The following is a 14,972-nucleotide window of genomic DNA, read 5'->3' on the forward strand; positions in this document are numbered from 1 at the left end:
CAGGTTGCTTAGCTTTCAGAACCCTCTAATTAGCATGTTGTGCATTGTTGTGAAGGAAAGACGACTAAAACACTAATGACCCACTGCCAGGTGACTGCACTACTGCACAAAGTAATAAAGACCTTTTTAAAGGAACACAATGAATTATCCAAGATGTGGTCTTCTTCTCTGCACCACTTTATTCATAAAGAATTCATTGCATTCGGTCACATAAGCAAGTTCGGGAAATATTTCTATGGAAATATTTTAATACAGGAACTACAAAGAAGACCAGAACTATGCTACGTTGTTACGGGAGAGCAAGGCAAGCCAATGCAACAGAAATCGAAAGCAGAATGAAGAAAGAGTACATAATCCTAAATATGGCTACTCAGATGGAAATCCCACTTATTTCAATAAGGCTTACTCTTCTCAGCTAAGTGGATATAGGACTGCAATCCAAAGAGTGCTTTCAGAGAGTTGCACTTCCTGTTGCTGCCACTGTGTGTATAGGTGGGTAACACAGCTCTCCACCTAGAAAACACTGAAATAATTATAATCTGGATAAGAAAGATGATTTTAGGGAGTCATGAAGATCCTGGTTGTTTATCTCAAACACCCCACCTACATTGTAGCTGTTCTAATGAAAAGTGAACCACTCCACTTTAATAAAAACATTAGAGGATTTGATTCTGGATCTCCCACATCACATGTGCTCTGATTTGTTGGAAGACCCTTAAAGACCTATTCCAGATGCACAGATGATATCACTTCAGCCTGGCACAAGTGGCTGGCTAGCTCAAGCACTGGCCAAGGCCTCAGGGATTTAGAAGGACCACTCACAGGTTTGATCCAGTCACTGGTCATTCACCGTCCTCCATGTAGGGCTTCTGGGTGTTTTGTGGTGGACAGAGGTGCCACTTTTGAATGGTAGCCAAGCTCAGCTCCCATCCATGGGGGCTGCCTGCCATTTAAAGATACCCAAAATGCAGTGCCCTGCATTTAATAGATCTATTAAATTTATTGATTTTGTAGATCTGTAGTCCAAGTGGGAAGGGATGTGGGTGGCGCTGTGGTCTAAACCACTGAGCCTAGGGCTTGCTGATCGGAAGGTCAGCAGTTCAAATCCCCGTGACGGGGTGAGCTCCCGTTGCTCGGTCCCTGCTCCTGCCAACCTAGCAGTTCGAAAGCATGTCAAAGTGCAAGTAGATAAATAGGTACTGCTCCGGTGGGAAGGTAAATGGCGTTTCCATGTGCTGCTCTGGTTTCGCCAGAAGCTGCTTAGTCATGCTGGCCACAAGACCTGGAAAAACTGTCTGTGGACAAACGTCGGCTCCCTCGGCCAGTAAAGCAAGATGAGCGCCGCAACCCCAGAATCATTCATGACTGGACTTACTGTAACTGTCAGGGGTCCTTTACTTTTTAGTCCAGGTGGAATGGGAACCAAGCTTGGCTCTCATTCAAAAGTGCTGCTGCCCATCAACTGTTGAATTATATCACTGGTAGAGGATGAGAAATGGTGCCAGCCCCAAAACAGCAGCAGAGAAACTTGAGCCCTTCCTGGTTGAGAGAGTTCCAAAGGGAAGGTTGAAGTCTGACCTTGGCCCTGTATTCCTTTTGCTTCAATGGGGGAGCATTAGAACTGGCCTGATAGCAATAAACAAATAGTTGTTGTCCCCTTCTAGCAATGAAAAAACAGAGAAATCACTCCATTTGATTCAAAGTAAAGGCAAAGTTGTTTCCATGCACAAAGTTTGCTTCACAGAGGAATGGAAAGAAAAGTGATTCTTCTGTGGCTTCAACTACTTTAGTTCTCTAGACAAACAAAAGACCTAAATGAAGTGTCTTCTGCTGCAAGTAAAACTTTGCAACTGTGCTTTATAGACTCCAACAGTATGAAGTCATTTCCTGCCCTACCTAAAACCATTGGCTTTCCCACACTTCTGACATGAAGGATCTGAGTGGAACTGAAAAAGCTGCTGCCTTGCAGTGCAGTCCTGTACATGCCTACTCAGAAGTAAACCTCATTGAGTTCAATGGGACTTGCTCCCCTTGTGATTGGACTGCACTTTTAATTTTCCTCTCTCTTTTTCTTTTAAAGTGGTGGACATAAACTAAAAGGATATGGTTTCTTTATCCGTTATTATTACTGTCTACTTTCTCACAAAATGACATTTCCACCTAACACAAGGCAAAGCTACCTAATGTGCAAACTTGAATACTGCCTGAAGGCACATACCTCTTATTTTCCTAGTACAAACCACAATTCAAAGTTATGTCATTAATACAAAGTGCGCGCTCTCTCTCTCCTCCCCATCCCTTTGTTTGGGAAGGTTCCCCACCCCAACCCACCCCACCCCGCCGCCGCCTCAAAGCCTTGCTTACCAGGGTTGCATGGCTGCGACTTCCAGGTTCCAGCAACACCTTGCTGAAAACCCAGACGCCACAGCCACTTCTCCTTGCTTCTTTAGCAGTGGAGGCAGTGGCAGGGGGTGAGAGGGCACCTTCTCCCATGGGGTAAGTGAGGAGAAATGATGGCAGTGGCAAGATCTTGCAATAATTCCATGGGGTCTCACCAGAAGCGACAACCACTTCTCCTTGTTTCTCCAGCAGTAGCAGGGCACCTGCAGAGATGCTACTCCTTGGGATTCAGCCTCCCAAGGCAGCTGCCTCAGTCTGCCTCATGGGTGGGCCAGCCCTGTCAGCCAGAAGATAGTTGGATAAGCATGGGTCAATGGTCACCAAGAAGAGCAGGAACAAAATGAGAAGATGCAAGATGCATGCTAAGCTGAAGAAGATCACCCATCCCCTCAGTTATTCAGCACCAAGGACTTTCCCCTGGCAGGTATTTTTAAATCTTTCAAGGATATAGGGGAATGAACGAAAGCTCATTAGCCACTATCAAGAAGTAACTCTGCTCAAATTGTGTTGTAGAACAGAGGCTAGGAGCCTGAAACAGAATTATGAAGAACCAGCATACCCATGCCACCTGGTGAGTACTAGGACAGATTCACATATGCATGTGCTTTATTTGATGCTCTGCATGTGATGACTTGCAGCTAAATGTGTAAACAAACTATACTGGAAAGCATAGTTCTGAAGTTATACAAAAGTTCCATCTGTGGTGTTATCTGCAACAACTCATTCACACTTGCAAGTCATCTCTTAAATGGTGCTGTTATCAAGTGAATAAGCATGCATGAGTAAAAACCAACCTATAAACTTCAGAAGTGAAATATGAAAACAGAGAACAAGCTAGCAATCTAAAGCCACGGATCAAGTATCAAGTATTTCATGAGAAACCAAATCTAAAACATGGCAATACCGAGCCCAAATCATCAAAACATCTACCCATAAACCTTTCGCTGAATTTAGTGGTAGATCGGCAGCTAAAGGAATTACAAGAATGGGTCGTAGGATACTGTGTAATGTGAGTGAATGCATTGTGTGCGTAATTCAATATCCACTAGCCTAAGCTAGCATTCAGAAGGCACATTTTGACTTAATAAATGTCAAATGTTGAAACACACACCACAGTCATTTTAGTAAATAAGTAGAAAAATGTGGGCCAATCCCCCACATGCAATATGAGCATTGGCTTTAAAGTAAGAATTGTTTAGATAGTAAATTAACTGTGTTGCTTAACCTTCACTGGATAAAAAGCCCTTCCAGGCAATATCTGTATCCATTCAGCATTAGAACAATGAGCTCCTGCCTGAGCATAGTACTTAGTGTCCTGTGGTTTCTATCGAATATCCATATATTACACCAGTGTACATAGCACAGTAGCAGTAATTTAAGAGTTCAGCATAGCTGCCTGGCAGGATCAGGCTGGCATAACAGCGGTTAGTGGCATGGTACCACACAAACAGTAGCAAAGCAGTCATGCAGAGCGTGGAGTCATGCTGGCATGGAACAGAAATAGATACCAAATTGGGTTTGGTATAAGACTGGGCTGTACAACTGCAGTCCTCAGACTTGTGTTCTTTTATATAAGTCAGCCCTTGATGCAATTCAACCAAGTAGCAACTGATTTACCTAGTGATCATATACATTTGTTATAACCTTTGTTATAACCATTGGCCATGCTGGCTAAGGCTGAAGGGAGCTGAAGTCCAACAGTAGCTGGAGACCCCCACATTGACTACTCCTGGTTATAAGTTCTATAGAAAAACAAACAAATGTGACATTTGCACAACCTTGCCTATGAGAATGGTCATTAAATGTAGCTCTGAATTTGGTAAAATAACAAACCAAGTATGCACAGTGAAATATAGCAATAAAAACTATCACAAAAGGACACCTGAAAGAGCAGCAGGCAGATTTTTAAAAGATTCTTCTAGAGAGACATCATTCAGAGAGACAAGAAGACAGCTTTAAGGGAAAAGAAGCTCTCCAAATATGGTTGTGGTTAAAGAACATGCTCTTTAAACTGACAGCTAGAATCAACTGCACCTCAGGGGCAAAACACTTTTTGCCCACTGAAGCTTTTATTCTCTGCTTTACCTTCAGGCAAAAACAAAACAAAACAAAAAAAACCCCAGCAGGATTAGGCCAGTTAAAAAGCATGATCATATGGAAGAAATCCATACTGTTAAGCAGTGCCTTTGTCATTCATATCCAGTAAGAGATTGCACAGGTTTGTTGCAAATAGTTTGTATACTTCAGTATATGGTTTTTATGCAGATGGGAGAATGTTCAATTTTAGCTAAATCTTCTTCATGATGATTAGATTTCTATCAAATGGGGCTGGACTTGCCAGATAAAACTGCTAGGCAATGTGCTAGAGTGCAAAGTGCTTTCTCAGCCTCCTCCTTGTTCTGTACAACAAAAAGGAGTTCCTATTCATGTCTGTACAATGGTTTGGGCTCACCCCACACACAACTGTACAGGACCTGAATGTGCCAATACCTGACACACACAGAAGCACTGGGCACATCCATTGCTTGAATGAAAGAAGAAAGTCACAGTAAACGAGCTCAAGAAAGTGAGCATATTAAATACCTGTACATTCTGTCAAATATGGTTCCCTCCAGATATTTTGTAGGTTTCATATCCATCACTCCCAGCCAGCATGGCCAATTTTCATGGATGATGGAAGCTGAAGTCCAGCAACATCTGGAGAGCACCAGGGCAGAGTAAACTGGTGTGCATTAACAGACTACACATCATAACATGAACTGCTTTGTCATGCTTAGCAGGTTTAGTTTGGGCAGCTTTATCGTCAGATGAAATGCAACATAGAAGCGCCTCCAACTAATAAAGGAAGTTGAACACAACGTTTCTTTCATGCTGGAACCCACTGACAAAGCAAGATACATTGTCAGCCCTCACTTAGTGAAATGTTTGTGTTGCAAAGCAGCTCAAACAAATGCTTTTTTCATTTTCATTTAAGATGGCCACCCACTCATGTTTCTCAAAAGCGTAACACACACATTTCATAACAGAACACAAGTACTTTGGACAAACTACCAAGGAAGAAAAGCGGAGCTATTTATTTCATCATCAAAGAGACAAACCCGATAATATGCAAGATTGCATTTAATGTATCTTGTTTTTTTAAAAAAAAACCAGCATCACAGAGGCATTATGACCAATGTGTCTGAGAAAGGGTGTTTAAGCAACAAAAGCAGTTCCATTATCAATGGAGGGCCATGGACCCCTTCTGCATCCCTCCTGGTGCAAACTACAGCTGTAGCAGGATTTATTTTTTTTGCGACCATAGTGGGGCGACAGCTAACCCCCACCCTGTGAACCACAGTCCTGATCACCCCACAGCTATTATTTAAGAGAAGGGCGTGGGGCCTAGACAAATTGCATGCAATCACACATTTAATGTATCATTTAGTTCAACCCTAATTTATTTTGCCAAATAACCAAAACTGGTTGAACTGAATGCTGGTGTCATCATATTATTACTACTTGGTTTTTCTTCCTAGTCACAGAACATGAGCAACCATACAACAACATTATGAAATCCTTGGGAAGAAAATGGCCATTCAGATTGTGCAATCATGCCACCGTACTCTCTTCTCCCCATCATATCCCTTTAGAATCTTTGTATGAAATATGATGAACTCACAGGTATCATTATCAAATTTATGGTATAAGTTCACTGCATTGCATGATATGTCTCATAGTTGTTTGCCCTGCAGTAGGAAAAATTTGCATAGAGTTTAAATGTACGTGAGGTCTATACAAACTATAGTTAAAACACTATTACACAGTTATATGTTTTTCTGTATGAAACAGTAAAAAATATATATCCATTTTTTCTTTTTCTTTAGGGCAACATTTTATTACAATTAAATGAAAGGCTCAGCACCACTACTTCTTTGAAAAGAACCATGCCAAATAATAATAATAATAAAATAAAAGAGTTTTAGGACATTTAACAGAAAAAGATAAAAGATGCTTATTTCCATAAGGTTATATCAAAATCAAATATGCTTTTTTGATCTTTAAAATGGGAATGGTTTCTCTTTCGTAATTCTTCCAGCTGTATACACTTTTGGACAAGCACTTTGACACAGAGAGAAAATTGAAGAGCTTAAAAACAAAACAGTTGCCTTTAGTCTTGCCATTTTAAATTTATTTATCTATCTATTTATAAAAAGGAATTCCACTCTCCTCTAGCATTCACCAGTGACCGTCACTGCAGATCCATGCCCCTGGCTCTGAATCAGAACATGCAGCTCCCCTGAAACCGAAAGGACAGGTGCTTTTACTGACTTTGAAAAGGGGGTAATTGTGAAGGGGAAACACACTTGCATTCCCATTTCCTTTGAGCTTTACAGTCATATTCCTTATCAAAGGGAAGCAAGAGCCATCTATACTATGTGACAAATTTTAAAGGTGTGAGAAATATAAAAGTAGGATTGCAGGAGATTAATATATCATATTTACTCGAATCAAAAGCTCACCTTTTTTGGCTAAATTACGTTGTGAAAATTAAGGTGTACATTGGATTAAATGGTGCATTAGACTCGAGTAAATACAGTACAGTGGTACCTTGGGTTAAGTACTTAATTCGTTCCAGAAGTCTGTACTTAACCTGAATCTGTTCTTAACCTGAAGCACCACTTTAGCTAATGGGGCCTCCTGCTGCTGGCATGCCACCGGAGCACAATTTCTGTTCTCATCCTGAAACAAAGTTCTTAACCTGAAGCACTATTTCTAGGTTAGCGGAGTCTGTAACCCGAAGCGTATGTAACCTGAAGCGTATGTAACCCGAGGTACCACTGTAAAACATGGCACACCAACTTCACACATGAATCAAAAGATCAAACCAAACATTTATATTAGAAGGAAGTTCCCTTGAGCATTACTTTTTTAGACTGTTAGCCCTGCTGGGACAGTTATCCTTGTCTATAAAACTACTGCAGGTGCTCTGTGTTTGGAGCAAGTCAAAATAAGACAATGTTTACACTTAAATGAAATACTATAGAGAATATGAGATATGGGCACACAACACAAAACATTATGGAATATAAATACCCACTCAAAGCAAGGTGGCAAATCCAGATGTGGGGAAGCTCATACAGATGGCCAAATTAGCACATAAGGATGTTCTGTTACCCCAGGATTGCTGGCTCATCTATATCATACTGCCAAGTCACAGGAAGATTTTTTTTACCACATATCATGCTTAGATTTGTGTGGTAAGATGCGCGGAAAAATAATCCATTGTAACTGCATTGAGGTTGCAACCCCAATCCTACTTACCACTGAATTTAATGGGACCAAATATACATACATAGGGTTGCACTGGAATGGATTTCCATTTGAGTTACTGAAAGAATACAGTTCATTAATATAATGGGATAGCGTGCTCATTATACAAGCTATTATATACCTTGGCATTTCCCCCACCCAAAGTAAAAATTAAGTTCTAAAGATCTGGACGCATCCTGTTTACAGTTCCCTCAACAACCACTGAGGCTGACTGTCTCCTTTCCTACAGATGCTGACCCTGGTTGGTGTCAGTCAGACATAACTTCTCAGGATTATTTTATAGAGTGATCAAGTTATATTACATTTTTAAAATACCTGTAGCATAGTGTCTATAGTCGCCAAAACCAGGTAGGGTGGCTTCATTTATTCACTTAATATTTTCACACTCTATATATCTCTATCTACCTGGTAGTATTCAACTAAACAGAAGTGGAACAATTTCCACTTGTGCAATGGAACTTTCTCCCTCTCCTGCACCCCTGCTATCCTCAGTTCTGCTCTGGAGGGCTGGTGTGAAACCTAGAACAGATTTAAGGAGTATATGGGAAGGTAGGAAAGTCCCATTGCACAAGCAGAAGTCATTTTGCTCACGTGAAGGACTCTTTACTGCTACATTGAACACAGCCCACTGCCTTCCACTATGCATACAAACATATCCAAATAAATATTTTCCTGTAGCATGGAATATAAAATCCCCAGAAGGAGCCACAGGAAACATCCACATATATACCCTCAGAAGGAGGGCACACACACAAATCTGGTGACTACAGATGGGGTGTATGTGTGTTTTGAAACCACACTTACTCGGGAAGAATCCAGTTCAATTAGGTAAACTTTCTCAACATTCAAGGGCATTTCTGAATATAATAATAATAATAATTTATTATTTATACCCCGCCCATCTGGCTGGGTTTCTCCAGCCACTCTGGGCGGCTTCCAACAAAATATTAAAATACAATAACCTATTAAACATTAAAAGCTTCCCTAAACAGGGCTGCCTTCAGATGTCTTCTTAAAGTCTGGTAGTTGTTTTTCTCTTTGACATCTGGTTGGAGAGCGTTCCACAGGGCAGGTGCCACTACTGAGAAGGCCCTCTGTCTGGTTCCCTGTAACTTGGCTTCTCGCAGCAAGGGAACCGCCAGAAGGCCCTCGGCACTGGACCTCAGTGTCTGGGCAAAACGATGAAGTAGAATCTAGTTTTGCACTTTGAAAAGGGGTGGGGTGGGGGACATGGCTCCAGTAGAAGAGTGATAGCTCAGAGTTAAACTACCCTATTTACATGTAAAAGATCCCAGGTTCAATCCCTAGCATCTCCAGCTAGGGATAGAAAAAATTCCTGTTTGAAACCACTGCTAGTCAGCCAGGGGTCAGCAAATTTTTTCAGCAGGGGGCCGGTCCACTGTCCCTCAGGCCTTGTGGGGGGCCGGACTATATATTGAAGAAGAAAAAGTGAACGAATTCCTATGTCCCACAAATAACCCAGAGATGCATTTTAAATAATAGCACACATTCTACTCATGTAAAAACAAGCTGATTCCTGGACCGTCCGCGGGCCAGATTTAGAAGATGATAGGGCCAGATCCGGCCCCCGGGCTTTAGTTTGCCTACCCATGGTGCAGACAATATTGAGCCAGTTGTACCAATGGTCTGATTCAGTATAAGGCAGCTTCCCATGGTTCTCTATGATTTACTACATAGTCAAATGCCAGCTCTAATTTTAATTTTTAAACCTTCAGCTCATAAATAACAGTTTATTGTAATATCACATACATACCATAGTTGTTTGTATCAGAGAAAGCCATAAGCAAAAGGGAGAAGTTAGTCCAAGGACATAATGTCTTTCAGGCTCTATAGCACTTAGCAGGTTAGTGGGCCTCCAAGGCCTAACAGATTTAACCAAGACTTTTCACACAATCAGGTAAAGAACGCTCAGCCAGTCAGTAGATGTCCCATTCAGATAACAAAGAGAATATTTTAGTGACAATGTGAGAAAATAACAGTAAAAATGGTTTAAAAACCCACTCAACCATGTTGCCTTTTTTTGCGCTCAAGAACCTTCCCTGTAAGTTTCATCATGACATTCACTGTGGTCTTCCTGCAGCAAATGTGAAGGCAGATGTACATTTTTGTCCGTGATTCTGATAAGACAAACCTAGATATCTGTTTGACAGGATAAATAAATAAAAACCAATGCAAAGACTGTAATATGTATTAATACACCAGTCTTTCTTCTTCTTCTTCTTCTTCTTCACTCACTCACACAAATACACAAAAAAGATGGTTGCTTTTTGTTGTGCAGTTCGTGTAAAACTACCAAGCAGGTTCTCTGAACTTTTCAGTTTTAAAATTTAAGTATTTCATGCATTCAAATTTATTGCATTAGGAATCTGAAAGAAACCACAAATGAGAAATGGTTATTAGTATTCTGGCTAGTCTTTAATGACTGTGCTCCATTCCAGACCTCTGAAAGGGGTGAAAGTTCTCCACTGTGAGCAAATCTGGTTTTATACTTTGTTAGGTCACTTCAGTTCCTTGGAGTGGCCCTTCTTACAAGTCCATTACCTTAGGTTAAATATGTTCAGCTGAGCGAACCATAATAATGATGGTGCAACTAACCCAAAATATTGTCTAAAGAAATGAATTTGGGGTGTGGTTTCGAATTTGATAAAGGAAGCCATGACTCCACTGCTCAGTTTCCTCCCTCTCTTTTTTCTCTGGTGCCAAATTTTTTTTTTTTCATTTATCTTCAGCTGCATTTTCATTTGCATTGAAAACTATGAATGGAATAGTTTCCAAACATGACAAACATTGAAGTACAGTATAGTATGATCACTGTATGAGTTTGTCGAAGTCTGTGCATAAACTGTCTAACCTTTTTACCATCCATATGCAACAAATGTGTTATTAAAACATCTTGAAAACAAGCTGGCAATTACTACCACGCTTTTGCATATATCTCTAGCAGAATACAGATTTCAGACTCTGAGTGATTCTCCTTGCTGAATTACCAACTTACTGTTTCTGTTTGGATTTCAAAAAAACCCCACTATCATCCTTCTTCCTCATGTGTTATCCTAGAGATACTGCTATAACTGAATCAAAATAAGTACATGCTAAATTACAATTTCAACATTCATCTGAGTTTATAACTTCTATTACTACATTCAAGAACTGTGCAATATGCAAATCCAGAATAAAACTGGTTTAGGTAAATTAAACTAAGTGCTAACTGGGATATACCTTGCATATGCTTGACAAAGGTGTTCAGGGAAGGTGAGTCAGATTGCAAGCTTCTCAGGGCAGAAACCTATCTTCTTTTTCTAATGCTACTCAATAAAGTACCAAATATGACACTATATAATAATAAAGGACAGTAATCAGACTGTTGGCTGCACACAAGATCTAAATGACTGAGACAAGCAACAGTTCACATGGCTTCCCCTAACTATGCCAAGTTAGGAAATGTCTGCTCCCTTTGTCAGTGAAGTCCCCTAGCCAGCCATTATTATGTGGAAAACTGGACACAGAACAGCACATACTTTCTCAGATCAAAAAGCACATATGGCCACCTAGCAGAATTGGGTTGCCTACTCTGCATCTGCATAAATATACTTAATATGTTGCAGACAGGGCAGTGGAGGGAACTACTGGGGCAGAAGTATGAATAACTGCTGCTAACTGTGCAACTTGGGTTCTTGTCCTAGCACTAGCACAACAACATTTATACACAAAGTAGCAACTATCAGTTGCTCCTTGTAAAGACTTATCTTTTTGTCCTGTCCTTACTCATAAGACTGGACCCTGCCTTATGTGTCTGAAGTCCAAGATTCTGTTTTATTTGCTTTTGTATGCTTTTACATAGCGAGAAACAGTAGTAGTAGATGTATGGTTATTATTTGTAGTGTAGGCTAGATAGCAAACCAGGCTCCATCCAAAAGCCCTGCAGAATGAATGGTCTATGTAACTCAGAAAAGAAGGGAGAGAAAACTCCATCTGTCATCATTATTATTTAGCTTGTGGGAAAGATCAGGCAGGATCTTTAGGCAGGATCCGAAAATTTATTGTACATTTTCAGAGTCAAGCTTTTTTTAGCACATATCAGTTTACATTTACCTTACCACTGTAAACCCACTTTCCAAAGGACAGATGTTGGGTGGGGAGGAGTCATGGTGTGGGCATATTGCCCTTGCAGCATGGAAAGGAAAGGTTTTTGCAGCTATTCTCCCAGAGCAATGTGTGAACCCCCTTCAGTTATTTTTATTTAAGGTATCAATTTTTGACACGGAGGGCACTGTCAAGCCACTAATTCCCTGTGACTGTGGTATGAAGATCAGAGAGGACTATACCACATCAATCTGAGAAGTCTAGCTAGGCCCTCATGTCAGGATGGGGGAGATATAGCAGTGGTAGACTTTGCTTTCAAATTCTGCCACAAAGGCCTCCTCTAGCCTGTGTCTTAAAATGATTGCAGTTTGATATGCTAGGGTCCCCTATCCTTTTGTATGTACTGCTCAAACTTTAGGAGCATACATCCATTTTAAGGCACTGTTATTTCTTTACTCATTTGGCTCCCATCTTCCTTTGCTTGTGTTTTGCTCTCTGCTATGGGCTTCATCCACAGCTGCTGACCCCAGCATATGCCTACTTAATCATGATAATTGCCTCATCCCAGGAAACGATGCCAGGCAAGTTTACCAAGTGATGAGCTTGATACCCATCACCTCAACTAATTGTGTGAATTGGCCTCACACATCAGCAATTTGGGCTGGAGAAAATGCTGTCAATCATTTGTACATTAAAAAGATGGTAAATTCATAAAATAAGCCCCAAAATATCAGAAAATAGCAGCATCCTCCCCTGTCAGCAGTTTAATCCTACCTACACCCTCCCCTCCACAAGTTCCAGCTGATTAAATTCATACTGTAGCAGACTGTCTACTTCCTGGCAGCTCCTGTGTATGTATATCTATATATATTACCTGTTTCGTTTTCTGTTTTTCCCTTCAGAACATAAATAAATCTTAACCTCCCTTGAGTGACAGCAAGAAATAACAATATTTAATTAACATCTCTTCGTTTGTAGCAGATCTTAACAGACTCCACCCAGTTAATAAAGCTCTGCAAAAGTATCCCTCCAATGTTTTGAAAAAAGCTTTTAAAGAAAAGCTCAGAACACTGTGTTCTTAATTCAAAAGCACATGCCGAATTAATTATGGTCTTATGCTTTGACCAAAAGTAGGATTTGTGGGATTTTCTCTTCCTTAAGTCAAAGGATTCAAAAGTAATTTATGAATGATACTGAAATAATGTTTGAATTAGTTGCTAACATGCTGTTACCTTGGAGTGCTCAAATGTGTTTTTAACAGTATAGTCCTAAGCATACTTACTCAGAAGTAAGCCCCACTGAGTTCAACTGTACTTACCATTCTCAAGTAGATATGTTTAGGACTGTAGTCTACAACAATCTGATTGATACACCAGACATTTTAAAAAAAACTGACTTCAAAACAATAGAAGCTGCATTAAGTAGAAATATTTCCTATTATCCCTACCTGTTTTTAGATTATCACTCTTGATCACACAACCTATCCTGAAGCTTTATAACAGTGTGTATCCGAATACTGAAGAAACACTTGCTGCTAAACAAATACCATGAGGCTGAATCCCTAATAGTCACTTATTTTGACATTAGGGAGTTTTTCTTACTTCTTCGTTTACAAGATTTCCTGTAGACGTTAGCAACATTTTTAAGCTAGTGAAGTAGTTTATCTTGTTCAAATATGCATTTCTCCCCTGCAGTAGAGAAAGCACACATGCAGCTGCTTTTGCGCAGTTGTCCATTCAAGGTCTATTGCATTCAATATTACCACATATATGATAACTGAAAGCATTTGCCATTCGGGTGTTTCACCATTATATGTGCATGATTTTCACTTTCTAGTAGGTTGATCTTAGCTCGCAAATTATATCATCACTACTGTAGATGTCCTTTCCAATTACCAATGATCCAATTTCAAAATATTTGCATTGTAATGAAAGCAAATACTACCATAATTGCATCTACAATTAACACTGAAGATATTTTAATGATATCCCCCAGACAGAGGGGAGTTCTAAGTTGCCAGTGGATTCTCTGCCACTGAAAACCTCTGCTAATACAATTGAATACCTTGCTAACCACTGGGGAAAGACTGTTTACTGTTTTAGCACAAAAATACACCTCTCAGAAAATAAAAGAAAACAGAGTAAATAATGCTGAACTTAAATGTACAACTTTTGCAAACATGCAGCTGACATTATATTCTGTGAAGAGATGCTTCTTGAATGACCATGCTCTACATATGAATTTACATTCTGAAGACTGCAATGATAGTACAGTAAAAAGTCACCTTTTTTGAGTACACAAACCTGAAATTCTGAAAATTTTTTGGAGACTATAAAAACATTAACTTTAAGAAAAATAGCCACCGCAGTTCCCCACCCCCCTTTTGGTACCTGCTTTAGCATGTGAGGTCTGGTAGATTGTCAAACATCTTGCACTTCTTTTATCCACTTATTCCTGAATACATTAGAGTCTTTATCATGAAAAGGTTGTTGACCCCCCTAGAAATATATTTTTTGTGGAGGAGATTGTCAGTTTAACAGGAAACCTGGTTTAGTTTCCCTAATTGAAGTGTAAAAGTGATGAGAGCTTGGGTAGGGAATTCCCATCATCACTGACCATTGTCATGCTGAGAGGAGCTGGAGCTTAACAACAGCTGGAAGGCCACAGAGGTTCCCCATTCTTGGTTTTGTTGAACCACAATGCCAAGTTCTCCCTTCCCCTAGGGGTCAAACTAGTTTCAACATGGAATTCCGCTATCTAGAGCTCTCCATATATTAGTTTTTTCCCTGGAGTAAACCAGCAATGAGGAGGGGTGCAATTTGGATGCAGGCTGTGACATGGTCTAACCCTTTGCCACCCTGCCAAGAGCTGAAGCCCATACTTCCCCCCCCCCCCTCTGGTGTAAGTTTGGGAAGTGATATTTATCAGAGCAGTGGAAAAGAGCCAAAGTACTACACACCATGAAGGTGGAGGAGTGCCTTTCATTGCGGGGCTTTTTTTTAGCACTAGCTTCATGGCAGCCTATCAGGAATGCTGAAATTTCCTGCAGAGGGTGGACTAGATGAACTTTCAGGTCACTTCCAACTCTATGATTCTAATCCAAGTTATGTCCCCCCCCCCCCTTCCTCACAACTACTTTCTGAGAAAGAAAAAGA

At 40.3% G+C, this 14,972-nt stretch overlaps 1 protein-coding gene across 9 annotated transcripts in view; it reads right to left on the reverse strand.

Moving 5' to 3' along the window:
• Positions 1-14,972, reverse strand: part of SOX6 (SRY-box transcription factor 6) — a 435,786-nt gene that overhangs the window by 321,482 nt on the left and 99,332 nt on the right. Inside the window, exon 1 of one of the 9 annotated variants that reach the window (XM_079966109.1) lies at positions 6,062-6,082. The exons of the other annotated variants lie outside the window; for them this stretch is intronic. The gene's annotated coding sequence lies outside the window, so the exon portion shown is untranslated. Of the gene's footprint in view, positions 1-6,061; positions 6,083-14,972 lie in introns of those variants that run through there. 9 annotated transcript variants of the gene reach the window in all.

This window comes from Podarcis cretensis (assembly GCF_951804945.1).
Source record: "Podarcis cretensis genome assembly, chromosome: 1".
Lineage (NCBI taxonomy): Eukaryota > Metazoa > Chordata > Lepidosauria > Squamata > Lacertidae > Podarcis > Podarcis cretensis.